Genomic DNA, 21,741 nt, shown 5'->3' on the forward strand with positions numbered 1-21,741 from the left:
GGATGGACAGTCCAGGCTTGACCTAGTCTTGGTTCTAAGTCTGGTGAGGATGAGGGCACCAGGATACTCAGCTGAGGGTCAAGCGGACAAGTAGGCTACAGGGAGTACAAAAGACTTTGGAGTGGTCCTTGCCCTTAAGAAATCGACTATACAGCTGGACAGATTAGACACTTCACACGGGAAGGAAGGAAGGAGGGAAGGAAGAGATAAAGAAAACATCTGAAAATCACAACTAAGAATCAGCCAAAAGTTAATGTGTTTCAGAACAGAATCAAACCTTAGTTGGAGGTGTTATCATCCTTACCTCTAACACACTTTTCCCTCCAAAACAGCTGTAAACTACCAGATCAGCCTTATAACTTTATGACTTTTACATTCTTATCAAAGCAACAGAACTTTGGCAACTCCGGAGGGCCAAATACTTCCTGGAGCCAGCCATATAACAGAAGTTCCCAGCACTCTACCAAGACAGATCTCTGGCCAACACAGACATTTATCCATTCTTTCCACCAGTCTTTAGTGGGCACATACTAATGTTCCAAGCTCCTTTCTAGGCTCTGGGAAATCAGCTCTGTGAGGACAGGTGAGAGCTGCCTGATGCAGCAAGCCTGAAGCTGGACCACATCCATGGATGTTCTCCAAGGATTAACCTGGCATTTGACCTGAAATAGCAAGTGAGACCTAGGATCTTAATGAAGAAGATTCACTGTATCTCTTTCCCTACCGTTATATTTCACTGAGGTAATAGCTGGTGGGGTTTTTTAAGCTCTTGCCTAATTGCCAACTCCAGCAGACAGTTCTTAATTCTCATTCTGTTGGACCTCTCTCCTGCATTTGACCACTTCCTCGAGTTTCCTCTCCATCATTTTCCATAATCCACTTTCTCCCACATTTCCTCCTTCCCCTGTGACGCTTCTCCTTTGCTGACTCAGCTCTCTTTGGCTCTTAAATGCTGGACATTCCAAAACCATCTCCAAATCTCTCCCTGCATACAACTGGTGTCATGCTCTTACTCACATTCCAACAATGCCAAATACTGCCTTTATCTTGAGGAGTCTTTGATCTTGACTTCCAGCTCCTGAGTGACAGACCTAAACACTAATTTTGGTCGTTCCAGAGGCCTGTCAATCTTGACAAATCCAAAACCTTATCCTGCAAACTTGCTTATCCTTCTGCCTTTAAAAAAATATTTTTATTGATTATGCTATTACAGTTGTCCCATCTTTTCTCCCTTTGTCCCCTTCCACCCGGTACCCCCATTCCCTCTGGCAATCCTCTTCCTTAGTTTATGTCCATGGGTCATGCATACAAATTCTTTGGCTTCTCTATTTCCTATACTGTTCTTAACATCCTCCTGTCTATTCTGTACCTACCAATTTGTGCTTCTTAATCCCTGCACCTTTCCCCCTTTTTTCCCCTTTCCCCCTCTGAACTGGTAACACTCCAAATGATCTCCATATTTATGATTCTGTTTCTGTTCTTCCTGTTTGCTTAGTTTGTTTTTTAGATTGTTGTTGATAGTTGTGAATTTATTGCCATTTTAATGTTCATAGTTTTAATCTACTTTTCTTAGATAAGTCCCTTTAACATTTCATATAATAATGGCTGGTGATGGTGCACTCCTTTAGCTTTACTGTGTTTGGGAAATTCTTTATCTGCTCTTCCATTCTAAGTGATAGCTTTGCTGGATAGAGTAATCTAGGTTGTAGGTCCTTGCTTTTCATCACTTGAATACTTCCTTCCAGTCCCTTCTAGCCTGCAAAATTTCTTTTGAGAAATCATCTGACAGTCTTATGGGAACTCCTTTGTACATAACTATCTGCTTTACTCTTGTTGCTTTTAGGGTTCTCTCTTTATTTTTAACCTTTGGCATTTTAATTATGATGTGTCTTGGTGTGGTCCTCTTTGGGTCTGTGCTTACCAGACTTGAATGTCTATTTCCTTCACCAAAGTAGGGAAGTTTTCTTTCATTATTTTTTCAAATAAGTTTTCAATCTCTTGCTCTTTCTCTTCTCCTTGCAACACCCCTGTGATTTAAATGTGCTACATTTGCAGTTGTCCCAGTGGCTCCTTAGCTTATCCTTGTTTTTTTCCTTTTTTTTTCTTTTTTCTTCTTGCTCATCTGATTGAATGTTTTTTTCTTCCTTATGTTCCAAATCATTGATTTGGTTCTCAGCTTCATCCACTCCACTGTTGGTTCCCTGTAAATTTTTCTTTATGTCACTTAGTGTAACCTTCATTTCTGCCTGGGTCTTTTTTTATGCTTTTGAAGTACTCAATGAGTTCCTTGAGCACCCTGATAACCAGTGTTTGAACTCTGCATCTGGTAGATTGTCTCCATTTTGTTTAGTCCTTTTTCTGGAGTTTTGTAGTGTTTTCATTTGGCCCATATTTCTTTGTCTCCTCATTTTGGCAGCCTTCCTGGGTTTGTTTCTATGTATTCAGTACATCTTCTTTGACTCCCTGTCTTGGTAGCGTGGCCTAATGTAGAAAAGTGCACTGGTGAATTGGATGGGGCGGAGCCTTAGGTAATCACGAGGTCAGGGCAACCATGTGAACCAGGTTGATGGAGTCTCCCATATGGTGTCACTGCTCTTTGGCTGTGTGGGAAAAGGCTCAGAAAGGGGACAACTGCACTGCCTGGCTTCTGGAGTTTTGTCCAGGGGGTGGGAGTGGGGGTTGGGAAACTGTCCCTTAGCACTTGCTGATGTCAGATGCTTCAATTTCTCCCTGTATGCCACAGTGTTTTTCCAGCTGAGCCCAGAGGGAGTGAGTTTGCATAAATCCTAAGTCCATTGTGGGCCCTTTAAGAGGAAACTCCTGAGAATCCCATTGATTCTTCTGCCACCCCAAACCCCACTGGTTTTTATATCTGGAAGTTATGGGAACTTATCTTCCTGGCATTGGAACTCTGATGTGGATGGTCTGGTGTGGGGCTGGATCCCTCACTCCTGAGGTATCCCTTGATTTTTATCCACCATATGTGGGTGTGGCACCTCTCATTCTGCATCACTACATCTTTGTACCTCTCCACCTCTCTTTGTATTTCCATGTCTCCTCCCCTCCTACCCATCTGGATAAATGTGACTTCTTTAATTCTTTGGTTATCAGACTTCCATACAGCTCAATTTTCCGATGATTCTGGGTGATACTGTTTTGTAGTGGAGTTGTATTTTTTGCTGTGGTTGTGCAAGGAGGCCAGCCATGTTTGCCTCTACCTCCATCTTGATGAGTCCTTCTGCCTTTGTACCAAATCATCCCAACTAGACATCTAAGAGTCATCCGCAACTTCTACCTCATCCCACTTAATCTAATTTGTCACCAAAACTCAATTTTACCTCCTAAATAATTGTGAATCTACACTCTCCCCTGCGTATCCCTCAGCCAAGCCTTTATCATCTTTTCAGTAGCCTCTTAACTAATCTTCTGGCCTCTACTCTTTCTCCACTGCTCCAGAGTTGTCTTTCTATGATACCAACCTGAATTTGTACCTTAAAATTCTCCAGAGGCTTCATAAATGTGAGCCTCTATGGTGTGGCCTATAAGGCTCTCTCCATAACCTGTCCACTCACTTTGCCACTTCCCACCACCCTCCACATAAACGTACCTCTTATGCCAGTTTTAATGATCTAAGCCTGCCCTACTCTCCTTCTTGTCCCCTTGCTTTCCTTTTTCTACTATCCCTGGCATACTAGCTAACACTGACCAAGGGCTTTCCATGTAACATGCACAGTCTTAAAGCCATGATACCTACAAACTCACATAGTCCACACTTCAGTACTGTGAGCCATGTCCAGTGATTATGCCAACTCTGCAGGGGAGGGCTCTAAAGCGCAGGAGGTTAAATAACAGGCCTCAGGTTCCTCCTCTGGTATGTAGTAGAACTGGGATTTAAACCCAGATAGTGTGGCTGCAGCATCTGTGCTCTTCACCACCACCCAGTGTTTCCTACCAAGACCTCACACTCAACTCAAAGACTGTCTTCTCTGTGGTTGTCTCCTGACCTCATCCCTGGATTCCAGCACTTTTGTGACACCTTGTATATGTACTTCTATTGCACTTATGACATCATATGATAATCATTTGCCTACGTGAACACCTTCCCTTACAGACTGTGTACTGCTACAAGCCAGAAACCCAGTTGCAGACATCTTCAGGTTTTCAGTGTCAAAGGGAGTGCCTGGAATATGCAACATATATGTGCGCTACATGGGAATGGTTGGATAAACTAAAAGAAGATATCTAATCGATGTCTGTCAATCTGCCTTAAGACTGCCTATATTGTTTGTTATTGTAAAGGAATGTCTGTTCTCCTTGGCAGATAATATATTATACCATATGGTCAGATGGTGAATGTAGTAGCAACTGTACTCATTACTGCCCTTCTAAGCTACAGCACTGAATGTGAAATGGAGAATTATTATTCAATTATGGTTATTGAGTGAGAGAAACATATTTGTTAAAATTGTCCTGATTATTTTTAAAGTGGAAAAGTCCCGGAGATAAAGCATAAATTATAAGGTTTGATTAAATAAAGAATGTTCATTAACATGTTCATAGTACTTTTTGCCATAAGTTTTCAAATATTTAAGTTAAGGCTTTGAGGTTGTTTTAAGCACAGAATTTGTAAAGATTATTTTCTATAGTGACAATCTCAATACAATAATAAGAAATAAAATGGAAATTTCTAGCTAAAGTCCACTATCCTCATTCTCCCTCTCTATAGATAAATATGTAGACATAATACACATATGTATATCTATATATACATACACATGGGGGAAAAGCTCTATATGCACTTTTATTCACTGTACATCTCTAGCTACATAAAGAAATTTATAGAGAGTATTTGTAGATAGTATAATTTTTCCAGGCAAAACATGCAACTGTTGGAAAATAATTGTTGCCCTGGCCAGGTGGCTCAGTTGGTTGGAGCATTGTTCTGTGCACCAAAAGGTTGCAGGCTCATTTCCCAGTCAGGTCACATACCTAGGATGCAGGTTCAATCCGTGGCCTGCCCAGGTGCATACGCAAGGAAACCAATCAATGTTTCTCTCTCACATCGATTTCTCTCTCTCTGTCTCTCTCTCCCTCTCTCTCAAATCAATTAAAAAAAAAAAACAATCCTCAGGTGGAGATTAAAAAAATAATAATTTTTGCCTCAGATCCTTAAAACTTCATTTTAGGCTAAATATATTCACTGATAAAATTGTTGCAATTCTGTTTAAGGAAGCATGTAAAACCAAGAATTCCATACTTTTAAAATCTGTCTTTTAGCAAAAAGAAAGAGCAAGAGTAATCTGAAAAGACAGATTGCTAACATTTCTTGTAGTTCATCTAGCTAAAATTAACCCTGCATGATAATTATGTATACATAGTTACAGTTCAAAGGCATTAGTCTGAGATGGACAGCCACCCGCTTCGCACACTCAACTTGGGTGGACTCAGTTTTACCCAACATTTACATAAATGTGCTTATTAATTCAAGCTTGCCTATTTATAACTGTGTAAGAGTGAAACATTTTAAAGGGTGAAGCAGACAGCAGTAGGCCTCAGGGGCACGGCTGGGCCAGCGTAGCTGCAGAAAGTCTAACATGAGAGCCGTGGTCCCCAAATTCATGCCAAACTCAGAGTAGGAGAAGAAGTGGAAGCCTTTTGGCTCTCCCTCTCCTGAAAAGCGTTGCCAGTGAAGCCGAAGAAATGACTGACTGCCTGGGGCTTTCTTTCCCACATTCTGAACCATTTGAAGAGGGATCCTTAATCAGGACAAAGGCATAAACCTCAAAGACTCTCCCTAAGCAACTGGGTACCATTGTCCTCTTCACACAAAAGGGCCAACAAAAGCAGTATTCCAGTGGGTTACCTTCTAAATAGGAAAATGGGAATATTTACCAGAGCCAGTCTGTCACCTCAAGGTGCATGTGGGTCTGTTGGTTTTAGCTGCTCCACACTCATGGTAGAGGAATGGATTTGCAGTAACAGCTAAGACTGGAGGGCCAGAGATGGGAAACCACCCAAGACCATCACTGATGATGTCACAATGTCCCACTGTCCTAAGGAATCCATTTTGGACCACCCTACCCAGCCCAGCTCTTTCCCTGTGGCATAAGACTGTAGCTTAGCCTCATGTCTGCCTTGGACAGCTCTGATCAGTTGCAAAGAGTGAATTTATTGAAATCATAATGGCTAGGACAGTTCTACAAGTAGCACAGTAGATGATTCAGTAGTACTGCAGAGTTTGGGGTGTTTGTCCCTGGATATTTCTGAGACCCTCACCAAAACATTTGCCACTGATGATGACAGAGAAAATGCTGGCATCAAATCAACACCTGGCTTTTCTGCCTTTACTCAGTGGGTAGTGCATAGGTGTGAGATTTCTCTGGGACTCAGCATTCTCAATTATAAAATGAGAAGATTGGGCTGAATTATAATACATTTCTATTAAAACCTAAGTTGATTTGGTTTTATACTGGTAGGCTGTTATGAGCTATCCTCAATGATGAGGAAAGAATAGCCTGTCTCGCCCTGGCTGGCATAGCTCAGTGGATTGAGCGCGGGCTGCAAACCAAAGTGTTGCTGGTTCGATTCCCAGCCAGGGTACATGCCTGGGTTGCAGGCCATAACACCCAGCAACCGTACAGTGATGTTTCTCTCTCTCTTTCTCTCTCTATCTCCCTCCCTTCCCTCTCTAAAAATAAATAAATAAATAAAATCGTAAAAAAAAAAAAGAATAGCCTGTCTCATTCACTCACTCATTCATTTGTTTCTAAGTCCATGAAGAACCCAAGCTGGCACTGTCTGACACACAGTGCGAACCACATGTGAGGCATATATGACATTTAAAATTTTCTAGTAGTGACATTTAAAAAGTAAAAACAGACTTCACTTGATTTTTTAAAATATTTAACATAAGATGTCAAAAACATCAGCATTTCAACACATACTCGATGTAAAATATTATTCAGATATCTTACCTTCTTTTTTTCATAGCAAGTCTTCGAAATCAGATGTGCATTTTATACTGAAAGTACATTTTTTAAGATTTTTAAATTGTTATTCTGTTACAGTTGTCCCAGTTTTCCCCCTTTTGCCCTCCTCTGCCCATCCCACCCCATTAAAGTATATCTTAGTTTGGACTAGCCACGTTTCATGGCCACCATGGTGATGGCTACTGTATCGGCCAGCACAGGCCTAGGCAGAGGCTGGCTGAACTAGATGCTCAACCAATGGGAGCAAATACGTACTTTTGCTTCCAGGAAATAAACAAAAACTTGAACTATCTATATTATAACAAATAGTATGCCTAAAAATGGTTAGCATTTGGGAAGCTAACATAGTTGAGTTGGAGAAAACATTTATCTGTGATGTTTTATCTCAGATAAATGTTTTCAGTCTATATAGCAAACTAGGAAAATCACCAGTACAAATTTATGTACCAAGCACCAATAATTTGCCTGATCATGAACATGTCTTCCTGTTAAATGTAATTTCTACACAAGAATTTTTTAAAATATATTTTATCGATTATGCTATTACAGTTGTCCCATTTCCCCCCTTCTCTCCCCTCCACCTTGTACCCCCACTCCCACCCACATTCCCCCTCTTTAGTTCATGTCCATGTGTCATACTTATGAGTTCTTTAGCTTCTACATTTCCCGTACTATTTTTGCCCTCCCCCTATCTATTTTCAACCTACATTCTATGCTACTTATTCTCTACACCTTTTCCCCCCTCTCTCCTCCTCCCACCCCCCCTGCTGCTAGCCCTCCATGTGCCCTCCATTTCTGTGGTTCTGTTCCTGTTCTAGTTGTTTACTTAGTTTCTTTTGGTTTTGCTTTAGGTGTGGTTGTTAATAATTGTGAGTTTGCTGTCCTTTTTCTATACAGGTCTTTTCTTTATCTTCTTTTCTTAGATAAGTCCCTTTAGCATTTCATAAAATAAGGGCTTGGTGATGATGAACTCCTTTAACTTGACCTTATCTGAAAAGCACTTTATCTTCCTTTCCATTCTAAATGAGAGCTTTGCTGGATAGAGCAATCTGGGATGTAGGTCCTTGTCTTTCATGACTTGGAATATTTCTTTCCAGCCCCTTCTTGCCTGTAAGGTCTCTTTGCAGAAATCAGCTGACAGTCTGATGGGAACTCCTTTGTAGGTGACTGTCCCCTTATCTCTTGCTGCTTCTAGGATTCTCTCCTTCGTTTTTACCTTGGCTAATATAATTATGATGTGCCTTGGTGTGTTTCTTCTTGGGTCCAACTTCTTTGGGGCTCTCTGAGCTTCTTGGATTTCTTGGAAGACTGTTCCCTTTGCCAGATTGGGGAAGTTCTCCTTATTATTTGTTCAAATACGTGCTCAATTTGTTGCTTTTCCCCTTGCCATTCTGGTACCCCTATAATTCGGATGTTGGAACGTTTAAAGGTGTCCTGGATGCTCTTAAGCTTTTTCTCAATTTTTTGAATTCTTATTTCATCATGCTTTCCTGCTTGGTTGATTCTATCTTCCTTCTGGTCCACTGTATTGTTTTGAGACTCAGATTCCTTCCTTTCACTATTGGCTCTCCTCCGTGTATCTTCCTGCATCTCTTTTATGGTAACCTGCATCCTTTCATCTAAATTACGCCCAAAATCAACCAATTCCGTGAGCTTTCTGATCACCAGTGTTTTGAACTGTGCGTCTGATAGATTGTCTACTTCTTGGTTGCTCAAAAGGATGAGTTCTGGGGGACTGATCTGTTCTGTTGGAAACATGTCTTATGTCTTTCCCTGTCTCTCCTCCCCCCCGCCACCACCCCGGTCTGGTCGCTCCTGTTACAGTGGGGGGCGGAGCCTTAGGTGTTCACCAGGGCTGGGCACCCCAGTCGCTGGATTGTGACGTTATATGTGGGAGCGGGGGCGGGAGCGGGGACGGGAGAGAACAATGGCAGTAGTTCCATTCTCCTGGGCTCAGACCCTTCTCTGGGATCCTGGGCTGCGAGCCCTGCCCTGGTCCACAATCGCTGCCTCACTGGGTCCGCCAGCCGCAGCTTGCATACTCAGGGATCACCGCTGCGTTCTTGCGCCCCGGATGGCTGTCGCACCGATTTCGCGCCAAATTTTCCCTGACCTCCACGCGCCGCCGACCCACGCCAGCCTCGCGCCCGCCCAGCTCATCGTCTCTTACCAGTCTGGATGTACGGGTCTACTTCAACTTCTTGGCTGTCTGACTTCCATTCAGATAAATCCTCTATCAGTTCTGAGTGATATTCTATCTGTAAATTATTGTTGTACTAATCTTGGTTGTGTGAGGAGGTACGCTGCGTCCACCTATTCCTCCATCTTGCTGGAAGTCCTCTACACAAGAATTTTTCAACCAAAGTAAGACATAAAACACTGAAACACATTCACCAAGTACTTTAGAGTTTTGAGATTGTTGTTTTTTTTTTTCCCCAGGGCTATCTAGCAAATAAGTAAATACCATTTTCTCCATTTCCTTTAAGATAGGCCACTCTTTTGAAAGAAATAACATGGCATGCATGAAGAGAAAAGAGCCTGGTTCAAGGGAAGTTTTCTGTACAAATATTGTAAGAGTTTTAAAGAGTTAAGACCAGGGTCAGGTTAGCCTGTGAGTAGCACTGTGAAAGAAAAAAACAAAAATAACAAAATACTAATATTATGAGATTATCATTTTGAAAATCAATACACAGAAAGAAGAAGGCAATGAAAGAATGTGGTTGTGAACCCAAATGGGTTAATCTGTTGTCAGAGATGGGGGGGGCTCCCCTCAGGGCACTGGAGAAAGGAGATGATTGGGCAAAGTTCTTTAGAGATAAAATGGGACATGGCCACTCTTAATTAACCAAATGTGAAAGAAAGGAGAATGCTGTGGCCATAGATCACAACTTCAAAGTGAAATAACACATTTTGGAGGATTTGAAGAGGTCTGTTGGTTTTGTTGACAACCTGACCTGGAAGAAGAGGGTGTTGGATGCAGGTCTAATGAGAGGAAGCTCGAAAGTCCACGGTCAGGCTGGACAGGTGAGCTCTGGGGAGGTGGTGATGACGGCACAATTGGCAGATCAGGTCTGGCTGGAAAGAACAGCTGGCAGGAGAGGTCAGGAGAGAGGAAGGGATTATTTCCATTCCTGATCGATGGCATACAGCCTGCAGAGTAACAACATAGCTGTGAAATGTGTGAGAGTGCACCACATTCAGGCTGGGCACAGGTGACAGGGCCTCTCAGCTTGGTTTAATGTATGTATGGCTCAGAGCCCAGGTTCTCAGTCTACCACCCCTGAGTCAGGTGTTTTGTTTTGTCTGGTTGATTTTGAGAAGAGTCTGAGATTTTATTCCAGTCCTTCAGATGGATGATTTCTCAAAAGCAATAATGAATTAAGTTGGTTATGAAGCAACATTGCTTGTTGGCAACATTATCTTTACATTATTTGAAGTTCAGATCCCTTGTTATTTTCTTTTTACGTATGTATTGTCTTCTTTGAGCCTCAATTCCTCTGACTGGCAATTTGAAATGATATATATTTTGGGTTCGCTTCCAACCACAAATGCAAGCTTTCCTGTCAATGAATACATGTCAGCAACAGTATGAAGTACAACGAAAGAGCCAAATAGTCCCAGGAACCCAACCCGCCAGCTGTAGAAACTCACGGTCAGGCAATGTGGAAACTATGAGAGGTGGGTAAAGGGTCTCTGAGAAGTTTGTACAAGCACTGCATCTGGGAAAGCCCAGCAGGACTATGGGTAGAGGGGAGGCTGCGGGTAGCAGAAGAGCATGGGCTTCAAATAACCTGAACCTGTGCTTGGACCAGACGCTACCATATATTATGAAGGTGATTTTGGTATATTTTTAAATTTGAGCCCCAGTTCCTCATCTGTGTTGGGTGACAGGATATGCCGGGAGATGTAATGAGGCAGGATATGTAATGCCACTCTGAGGCACTTGACAAGTTGTAGTTGCTCATTCTAGAAGAGCTGACCTAGGAATGCACTTTTAAAGAATGAACAAGCAGTGAGTCTCAGACTGAGCTGACTTGCTTTTCAGAACAAGTCAGCCATTTAAAGTGAGGTTTAGAAATAAGTAGTTCTTTCCTATTACATTCAGATATCTCTTTACTCTCAAAGCACCCTCAAGTATAGAATTGTGATTGTTCTTAACATTTCATGAACTCTAAAATAACCCAAATAGCCCTGACTGATGACTTAGTTGGTTGGGTGTTGTCTGCAAAGCAAAAGGCTGCCAGTTTGATTCCCAGTTCGGATGCAAGGCTGGGTTGTATGTTTGGTCCACAGCTGGGACGCATACTAGAGGCAACAAATCAATGTTTCTCTCCCTCTCTTTCTCCCTTGCTTCCCCTCTCACTAAATAGAATAAAATAAAATAACCCAAATAAGCCACCCAAATCAACCATGAACATAAGTATTAGGGTTGCATGATGAGGAAAATACAGGCTAGATAATCAGTGCCCTCCAAACACCATGTCAACACACAGAGTCTTCCGACACTTGATGTGGCTCTGACATCTGGAAACACTTTGACCAGTGGAGCCAGCCTGATTGGCTACACATACACACACATCATTATCACATTTCTTCCCCAAATCTCAGGGGCCATGATAAGAAGTTACGGTGATAGTCAATGACTACTCAGGAGACATTTTTCTTTTTCTTTTTTTTATCCTTTTTAAAGTATATTTTATTGATTATGCTATTACAATTGTCCCATTTTATTCTCCCCTTTATCCCCATCTGCCTGGTACTCCCATTCCCTCCAGCATTCCCCCCACCCTTAGTTCATGTCCATGGGTCATATATATAAGTTCTTTGGCTACTCCATTTCCTGTACTATTCTTAATCTCCCCCTGTCTGTTTTGTACCTACCAATTATCCTTCTTTATCCCTGTACTTTCCCCCCATTCACCCCTCCCCTGCTCCCCACCGATAACCCTCCATGTCATCTCAATTTCTGTGATTATGTTCCTATTCTAGTTGTTTGCTTAGCTTGTTTTTATTTTTGTTTTTTTAAGGTTCAGTTGATGGTTGTAAGTTTGTTGTCATTTTACTGCTCATAGTTTTGATCTTCTTTTTCTTAGATAAGCCCCTTCAACTTTTCATATTATAAAGGCTTGGTGATGATGAACTCCTTTAGCTTCATCTTGTCTGGGAAGCACTTTATCTTCCCTTCCATTTTAAATGATAGCTTTGGTGGATAGAGTAATCTTGGTTGTAAGTCCTTGCCTTTCATAACTTTGAATACTTTTTTCCAGTCCCTTCTTGCCTGCAAAGTTTCTTTTGAGAAATCAGCTGATGGTCTTATGGGAACTCCTTTGTAGGTAACTGTCTCCTTTTTCTCTTGCTGTTTTCAAGACTCTCTCCTTATCTTTAACCTTTGGCATTTTAATTATGATGTGTCTTGCTGTGGTCCTTTCTGTGTCCAATCTGTTTGGGACTCTCTGTGTTTGCTAGACTTGTATGTTTATTTCCTTCTCCAGATTGGGGAAGTTTCCTTCATTATTTTTTCAAATAAGTTTTCAATTTCTTATTCTTCCTCTTCTCCTTCTGGCACCTCTATGATTTGGATATTGGAACATTTAAGGTTGTCCCAGAGGTTCCTAAGCCTCTCCTAATTTTTTTTATTTTTGAATTCTTGTTTTTCATTCTGTCCCAGCTGAATGTTTATTTCTTCCTTTTGTTCCAAATCGTTGACTTGAGTCCCAGTTTCCTTCCCTTCACTGTTGTTGATTCCCTGTATATTTTTCATTTCACTTTGTATAGGCTTCACTTCTTCCTTTATTTTGAGGCCATACTCAATCATTTCTCTGAGCATCCTGATTACCACTGTTTTGAACTCTGCATCTGAGAGGCTAGCTATTTCCTTGTCACTTAGTTCTTTTTCTGGAGTTTTGATCTGTTCTTTCATTTGGGCCATATTTTTCGTCCTGGCACACCTGTTATATTGTAAGGGGCAGAGCCTTAGGTATTCTCCAGGGAGGGGCAACCCACTTCGCTGTGTTGTAGCACTATCTGTGGGAGAGGATGTCAGAGGGAGACCGAGTAGGTAGGAGGGAGACTTTTACTGTATACTGAAAGTATACAATTTGTGTAGGTTTCAAGTGTACAATTCTATAATACATCATCTGTACACTGTATTGTATGTTCACCATTCAGAGTCAAGACTCCTTCTGTCACCATTTATCCCCCTTTTTCCCACTTCTAACTCCTCTCTGGTGATCACCATGCTGTTGACTGTGTCTGTGAGCTGTTTTTCCCTCTGGTGATCACCATGCTGTTGGCTGTGTCTGTGAGCTGTTTTTTCTCCTTAATTCCTTCACCTTTTTCACCCAGCCTCCAAACCTCCCTCCCCTCTAATAGCTGTCAATCTGTTTCCTGTATCAATGAGCCTGTTTCTATTTGTTTATTTTGTTCATTTTGTCCAGATTGCCCAATTTGTTGGCATATAGAGTTGTTCATAATATTTTCTTACAATCTGTTGTATTTCTATGGGGAAAGTTGTCACTTCTTCCTTTCATTTCTGATTTTATTTATTTGGGTCCTTTTTTTTTTCTTGACAAATCTGGTCAAAGGTTGTCAAACTTGTTTATCTTTTCAAAGAACCAGCTCTTAGTTTTATTGATCTTTTGTATTGTGTTTTAGATTCTATTTTAATTTCTGCTCTGATCTTTATTATTTCCTTTCTTCTACTCACTTTGGGCTTTGTTTGTTGTTCTTTGTCTAGTTCTATTAAGGGTAAAGTTACATTGTTTATTTGAGATTTTTCCTGTTTCTTGAGGTAGGCCTGTAATGCTATGAATTTCCTTGTTACGGCTGCTTTTGCTGTTTCCAAAATTTTGGGGTTATTGTATTCTTATTTTCATTTATCTCAAGGTATCTGACTTTTCCCCTTGATCTCATTGTTGACCTATTCATTGTTTACTAACATGCTATTTAGCTTCCATGTCTCTTTGTGTTTTTCAGTTTTTTTTCTTGTTATTGACTTCTAGTTTCACACCATTATTTGGTTAGAGAAGGTGCTTAATATGATTTCTATCTTCTTGAATTTATTTAGACTTGTTTTGTGTCCTAATATGAGGATTAAAAAAGAATATATATTCTGCTGCTTTGGGGTGAAATGCTCTGAAAATATCAATTAAGTCCATCTGACCTAGTGTGTCATTTAAAGCTGCTACTTCTTTGTTGATTCTCTCTCTGCAATACCTATTCATTGATGTCAATGTGGTGTTAAAATTCCCCACTATGACTGCATTACTGTTGATTTCTTCTTTTATGTACATCAACATCTGCTTTATGTATTTAAGTGCTCCCATGTTGGGTGCATAAATGTCTAAAGGGTTATATCTTTTTGTTGGTTTTCTATCTTTATCATTATGTAGTATTTTTCTCTATCTCTTAACATAGTCTTTGTTTTAAAGTCTATTTTGTCAGATATAAGTATTGCTGCCCCAGGTTGTTTTCATTTACGTTTACATGAAATATGTTCTTCCATCCTTTTACTCTTAGTCTGTGTGCATCTTTCATTCTGAGGTGGGTCTCTTGTAGACACCACATATATAGGGCTTGTTTTCTCATCCATTTAGCTATTCTATGTCTTTTGATTAGAGAATTTACACCATTTACATTTAAAAATCAATAGTGAAAAATACATCTTTCACTCTAATTTCCAGTCCAACAATTTCCCCCCACCCCCAGATACAATCACTGTTGCAAGGAAGGTTTACCATCCTTTTTCTTATACCTCTAAGATCACATTATACATATATGCTCTTCTGTCCTTTTAACAGTTTACCTTGCATTTGTTAACTCATTCTTTTCCAGAAATGTATGGTAATCTATGATATATGAGGTCTGTTCAGAAAATGTTCAGCCATTGTTAATATAATGAGAATGGTTTGCACAACATCGATGTCACCTGGCAGCCAACAAAGGAGCATGGACTGGAATGCACATGTGTGAACAACGATGACTTCGCTGTACTACTTGGTGGAAGTGGAAGATGTTGTGAGTGAGAGTGTGTTCTGTGTGGCCACTGCATTGAAAATGACTGAGTGGGTAGAGCAACAAATCTGCATTAAATTTTGCATTAAACTTGAACATCCCTATGGAAACTATTCGGGTGATTCAGAAGTCCGAAGCTATGGGCAACTGGTGATTGGGAGCTTCATCACAACATGCCTGCTCATGCATCACGTTTCATGAAGAGATTTTTGGTGAAACATCAAATCACCCAGGTGACTCAGCCTCCCTAACAGCCCAGATTTGTTGTTCTGTGACTTCTGGCTTTTCCCAAAACAAAAATCAGCTTTGAAAGGGAAGAGATTTCAGACTGTTGATGAGATTCAGGAAAATATGACAGGATAGCTGATAGCAATTCCATAAGGGTTTTGCAGAGTGTTTTGAACAGTGGAAGAAATGCTGGGAGAACTGTGTGAGGTCCTAAGGTGCCTACTTTGAAGGGGAGTGAGGCATCATTGTCCTTTGTTCATGTATCTTGTGTGTTGTATCTTCAATAAATGTGTCTATTTTTCATATTACATGGCTGAATACTTTCTGGACAGACCTCATATTCTTTATTTCTGTCTGGTTCTTTTTTGTGGTTTCCATGTCCTTTCTTATGCTTGCTATCTCTTTGTTGAAGTTCTCACTGAGCTTCTTAAGCATCCTTATAATAATTTTTTTGAACTCTATCTCTGGTAAATTGATCACTTTCATTTTATTTAGGAATATTTCTGCAGATTTCTCCTGTGTTTTTATTTGGGGGCATGTTTCTTTATCTCCCAATTTTGGCTGCTTCTTTGTGTTTGTTTTTGTGTATTAGGTAGATCTCCTATGACTCCCAGTCTTGGTAGGATGACCTCCTAGGGGACCCAGTGGTGCAGTCTCCTTGATTACCTGAGCTGAGTGTGCCAGGAACGTCCCTTGTGTGGGCCCTCCTGTTGTAACTGAGTCCTGATTGCTAATGACTTGTTTGTGTATGCAGTAGACCCTCAGGTTAACTGATTGTGAGGATCAGTCCCCGACCACAGTGTGTCGGGGTGCTGTGCAGATGCTGACCACACAAAGCACAATTCAGCAGGATCTGGTGCCTGCCAAGATCTCCATTTGGAGATACCACTTGAGAAGCTTTGGATACTGCTCTGATGTCTTCTGAAGTTGGTCACTGGGTGTGTTGGTTCTGATGCCTCTTGGGAGGGATTCTGGTGCAGGCAAATACTAGACACTGCTATGACTGGCCCTGGGCAACCTGTTTGGAGCTATCAGTGATCCACAGTTTGTGCATGGGAAGGACCAAGCTGCACACCAAGGCTGACATTTACCATCAACGGACACAGAGAGAGGTCAGCAAAAGTCCCAAGGAACCCTGAGGTCTGACTCTGCCTGCCTCCAGCAGCTGGCTGCCTGATAGGCTGTCACGGACAGAGCCATGGCAGTGCCTGAGTTATGTGAGGGAGGTTCTCAGTGAGTCACCAGGTAGGGGTGAGTGATAATCACCAGATCGATACAGGTTTAAACACAATGCCAGTGCTGGTCTGAGGGTATACCAAGTTTAGCTGACACATGCCAGGTGCCCACAGACCTTTGTGGTGGGGCAGGGTCTCAGGAATTCATTAGGGTGAGGCCAGCAGAGTTTATCAGGCCCAAACAGATCATGATTTGGCCCCGTAAAGGGAGAGCTCTGCACAGGTTGGACGTGCAAGGGCAAAATGTCCCCTGTCCTAGAGCCACACAATTCAGTTCGTCCAAGATTCTGCCCAGAGCCTGAGCTCAACAATGCGAGGCTGTGGGGAGTTGGGTGGGTGGGGCTAGTGGATCTTCCAGGATAGGGAGGTGCTGGTCAGGCTTGGGGGAAGGTGGGAGTAGTGGCCCCCTGAGGGCCACACAACTCAGACTCTCCCGGATTTTTCCAGGACTCAACAGGGTGGGTGGGGCCACCAAAATCTGAGAGGGTGAGGCCACCTGGGGCCCAGTGGCTGGGGCTAGAGGAATGACTGTGAGGGGGTGGTACCAGTCAGGTTCTCAGAAAAATGGGGGGAATGGCCCCCACCCCAAAGCCACACCACTCACTCACTGACACTCCCTGAGTGTGCCAAGACCTCCTCACCCTGGCCCAGGCAGCTGACTCCTCACCAGGGAGAAAGCTCTGCAGGGTGGAGCAACAGGAAGTCCAGAGTGTGGAGCTATTGCTTTCCCCCAGACTGAAGCCATAAAAAGGGGATTGCTCCATCCAAGAAAGATCTGCAGTGTGGGGGAGTGACTCAGCACAGGAGTCCAGGCAGCTGTCCCTTCAGCTCTCTTCCCAGAGCCACAAACCTTAGTCTCTCTTCACACGACTAGTCCGCTCCATCTTCCCTCCGCCAGAGCCCAGGCTGAGTGGCTATGAATGAGATATTCTGTGTCGGCTCTTTAGGAAGGCGCCTGTATCTCTAGCTGACTTCTGTCTCTTCTGGAAGACAGAATCCCTGCTTATTTTCACAGCCAGGTGTTACATGGGCACCTCTTCCTGGGTCTGGTGCTCTGGGCTAGGGAGCCCAGTGTGGGGTTGAGACCACATTTCTCAGGGGAAACATTTGCAGCTGAGATATCCTTCTGGAATCTCAGCTGCCACCTGTGGGAGTGAGGCCAGCCCTTTTCACATGTCCACCCTTCCTACTAGTCTTGATATGGCTTCTTCTGTATATCCTTGGTTATGACTTCTATTTATTCAGCTAGTGTTCGGCTGGTTCAGGTTGATTGTCCTATGTTTTGGTTGTACTTCCAGTTTGGTCCTGGGAGGAGGTTGAGTGTAATCTAACTTTTAATATATATTTTTAGATTTTGAACCTTGGGAATGCATTACCTATTCAAAAATTAAATTACTACTTCTTTGAGAAGAGACTAACAATATTTACATGACCAAGGAACTAAAGACCTATGGTGTATCTTGTATATAATAGATCTTCAATCATTACCTGATGCCTTGTACTAATGAGAAATGACTCCAGAGTTAAGGTACGTGATGGGCCAGGCCTATGAGAGAAGTAGGGAGGGCCACTGCTGTCCATCATGGAGGAGGCAGCCTGCTTGGACTGCCACCTCCAAAATAGAAGCTCCAAGTGGGGCCACATGGGCCCTAGGAGAACAAATGCAGGCGTCACGCCAGTCTGAATCACAGTGAGCGTGAAGCCTGCTTTCAGTAATGGAAGAAAGCACCATGCTCTTATGATATAGGTTGTAATCATAAAGGACTAAGAAAAATTGAGAGAAGTCCCCAGTTATCTTCTTGTTGTTTTTAGTGTTTTTTTTTATGTGGGGGGTGGATTTGGAATGAGAATTATTTCTAATTTAGTCAGAGGAGCTAACGTATGAAGAATATCATTAGCCATCCTAGGAGGGATGGAGGTACATCAGGGCTGTGGCTTGGAGGTCTCAGGGGAGGGTGTTCACTGTACTTGCAACTCACTGCAGGAGACTGAGCCAGTTAGAGGCACCAAGGCATTCTGATTCCAAGACAATTGTCAGGGTGACAGGGTGATCACTGGTATCAGGGCTGTGATCCACTAATAGCTCAGGCATTCCTTGGTCCAGAAGGAATGGTATCCCCAGTGTTATTCACAGGGGGTGGGGGCAGATAGGGAAGACTGCCCCCACTCAGCCTGTGACTTTTACAGCTGTGGGCAGAGCCTCCTGGGATGCCCTAAACTCAGAGTCTGGTGGGGAAGAACTACTAACCCCGAGGCTGTGACTCCCTGGGGCCAGCCTTCAGGGAGCACTGGGTCATTAGTAGGAAGAAGCTAATGACCCAGGGCTCCCTGCTCCGGGCATGGAGCAAAACTGCAGGCACATCCATCTCTTCCTCTCTCACCGCACAGGTTCAATCACATTTTCCTCTTTCTGGGTGTCTTGAAGTTTGGTGTGAACACCCAGAAGTGTTTTTTGAGATCCTCTGATGAAAGGTGCAGCAGAAGTGCAAAGTATTACCATTTACACTGTAAATATCTTAATGACAAGAGCAGAAGTACCTTGGATAGGCAGAACATAGATGAACTGAGCATAGATGCACAGTTCAACTTCTAATAGTCCTAAGAGAAAAATTTAAGGATTGACAATAATCAGAGTGTAAGATTGAGAAGAGAAACCAATTGTGGAGGGAAAAAAAGATAGTGAGTTCAGCTAAGTATGAAACCTCCCTACTCTGGGCCCAACAGAAGCGGTGATGCCCACCCACACTAAGGCCGAAGACAGACACCAGGGTTCTCCCTCCTATGCATATGTGTGACAGCCAATGTGGTACAGGGTGCGAATCCAGGCCCAGTCCTCATGCAAGAGGTGAGCCACTTCTGGGCGTGCTGCTGTCCCTTTAGTACACAAGCCCTAGCACCTGCCAGCCTGGAAGCCCAGTGTCCCAGAGTGAGGGGATGATGGAGGTTTCCCCTGACACCACCACCTGGGTGCCTGCATGACACTGGAGCAGGCTCGAGCTGGGGGAGGGGGTAAAGAGAGGGGGCAGGCTGATGCATGTCCAGACAGGGCTTCTGACCCCTGGAGGACCTGGGAACTTTGCTGGCAAGAGAAACCAGCTGTGCTGAATTTAGAGCAGTTTCTTAATTGCTCTAGAGCAATAACTGCAGTTAGAAATGAATAATGACTACCAACTGAATATAAATGATGTTCCAGGCACAGTGCTAAGGGAAATCTCTACAATTTCTTGTTAATTCCCTAGAACAATCCAATGAGGTAGTGCTGCCAGCCCATTTTACAGATAACGCTCAGAGAAGTTAAATGAGTTGTGTAAGACACTACTGTAAGAAACAGAAGTAGGGTTTAAATGCAAAAATTTTAACTTGAAAGCTGCTCTACGGCCTCTCCAATGATTTAAAAGCAACCATCAGGGCTCTTAAATTGTGTCATTTTGACACAATTTGACGCATCCAGAATGCTATTGTCAAAAATAAGGTGGCAAATTGCTTTCTTGCAACTGTGCAACTCTGGCTTTGATCCCTGCCTACGCACGGACCTTGTCCAAAAGAAGAGCTACTGTTAAGTCAAGAAAATGTGTACTGGGGTCTGTTCTCCCTACCAGACCCACCCAGCCCAGGTTTCAACATTTGGTACCTCTTTTGGATTTACTGTCTTCAGCCTCTCTCCACTTTCCAATCTGTACTTCAGACCGTGGGCCGAAATAACTGAAAAACTTGTCTGAGAATCACCAGGGCTCCCAGTTGCCTCCGGAATAAAATCTTTTCCCTTGTGGGCAGCCACTCCCCAGCCCCTCTCTGCCACGCCCGCCGTGGTCCAGCCCCCACTGGCTCTGTGTCTGGGCACAGCCTGCACCTCCCAGTCTCAGTTATTCATCCTGGCCAGTCGCTCTCCCTGTCGTACCCTTGCCCTATGTCCTTTCTTCAGCTGGCAATGATTGTCCAGCAAAGCCCGGTTCCAACGTCACTGCTGCTCTGTCAGCTTCCAGACCTGAAGTAGAATTTATTACTCCACTCACCTGGTGCCCCACAGCACCTCATGCACAGGATATTATATTATTGTCAATCAATGTCCTACCATTTTCTGTACAGCTAGATCCTGTTTCCCACTAATGAGGGTAGGGGAAAAAAACCTGTTTCTTACACTCCTTGTTTCCAGAGGCCATAGCATACAGCAAATGCCCTGTCTTTAGAAGAAAAGGACGAAGTGATGCACAAAGGAACAGCTCACACAGCACTGCAACTGGCGATGATCTCAGAAGAATCCGACCAGTCGGCGGGTGGCCGGGCCGGCGGGCTCCCAGCCCCTCCCTCCTCTGCGCATCAGCAGCTGTGCTCCCCAGACCCCTCCCTAAGCAAGGGGAGAAGAATCCGCCTCGTTCCACGGACGGATCTTCATGAAAGAGGGCACAAAGCCACCCCACACTCTGTCAGAGTACTTTTGCTTTTCCCCGTTGAAAAGAAAGTTTTGTTTGGATGTGGAGAAGACTCCATTGCGGAAAATACAGTGTAAAACGCACCGTTTTGAAGGGCCTAGTCCTTTATTACCTCATGTCTGAATATCTGTAAGAACTCTAGTCTTCCCTTCCTCCATCCAACTCGCATATTGCATACCTGAATGATAAAAGTTTAAAGGTAACATACGTTGGTTACAAAACATAATTGTATGATAAATGTAACAAACCAGTCATCCAGTCCTACCACTGAAACATTAACAGCAGCTTACATCGACCTGACCTCGCCCATCTCAACCAGGTGCCTAATACCTGGGGCTAATCACTGTCTTTAACTTTGGATTTTTTATTCTATAGTCATGTTCAACAATGACCCATTTTGAGAAATGTGCCTTTAGATGATTTTTGTCCTTGTGCGAACATCATAGAGTGCACTTACTTACAAAATCCTGGATGGTGTACAAACCCATACAGCCTGTTGCGGTATGAAACAACCCGAGATCGACTCAAGCACAAGAGAAAATGATTCCATTAAGAGGCTCAGTGAACACGAGATGTGTGAGGCTGCCGCTGGTGTAACACGGCAGACTGTTTCACAGCAAACTTTTTTACAAGTGGAAAGAGTACACCAAAATAACAATGAAAACACAGCATAGAAATACATAAGCTGGTAATACAGTCATTTATTACCAAGTGGGGTATTCTGCACTATCCGTAATTACATGTGCTATACCATCACATGGCCGGCAGCACAGGCTGGCTCACCCCAGCATCTCCACAAACACGTGAGCAATGCATTGACACCATGACAGCTATGTGGTGGGGACT

The sequence above is a fragment of the Phyllostomus hastatus genome, unplaced genomic scaffold (genome assembly GCF_019186645.2).
Source record: "Phyllostomus hastatus isolate PE091 unplaced genomic scaffold, TTU_PhHast_1.1 phas_contig_86, whole genome shotgun sequence".
Classification (NCBI taxonomy): domain Eukaryota; kingdom Metazoa; phylum Chordata; class Mammalia; order Chiroptera; family Phyllostomidae; genus Phyllostomus; species Phyllostomus hastatus.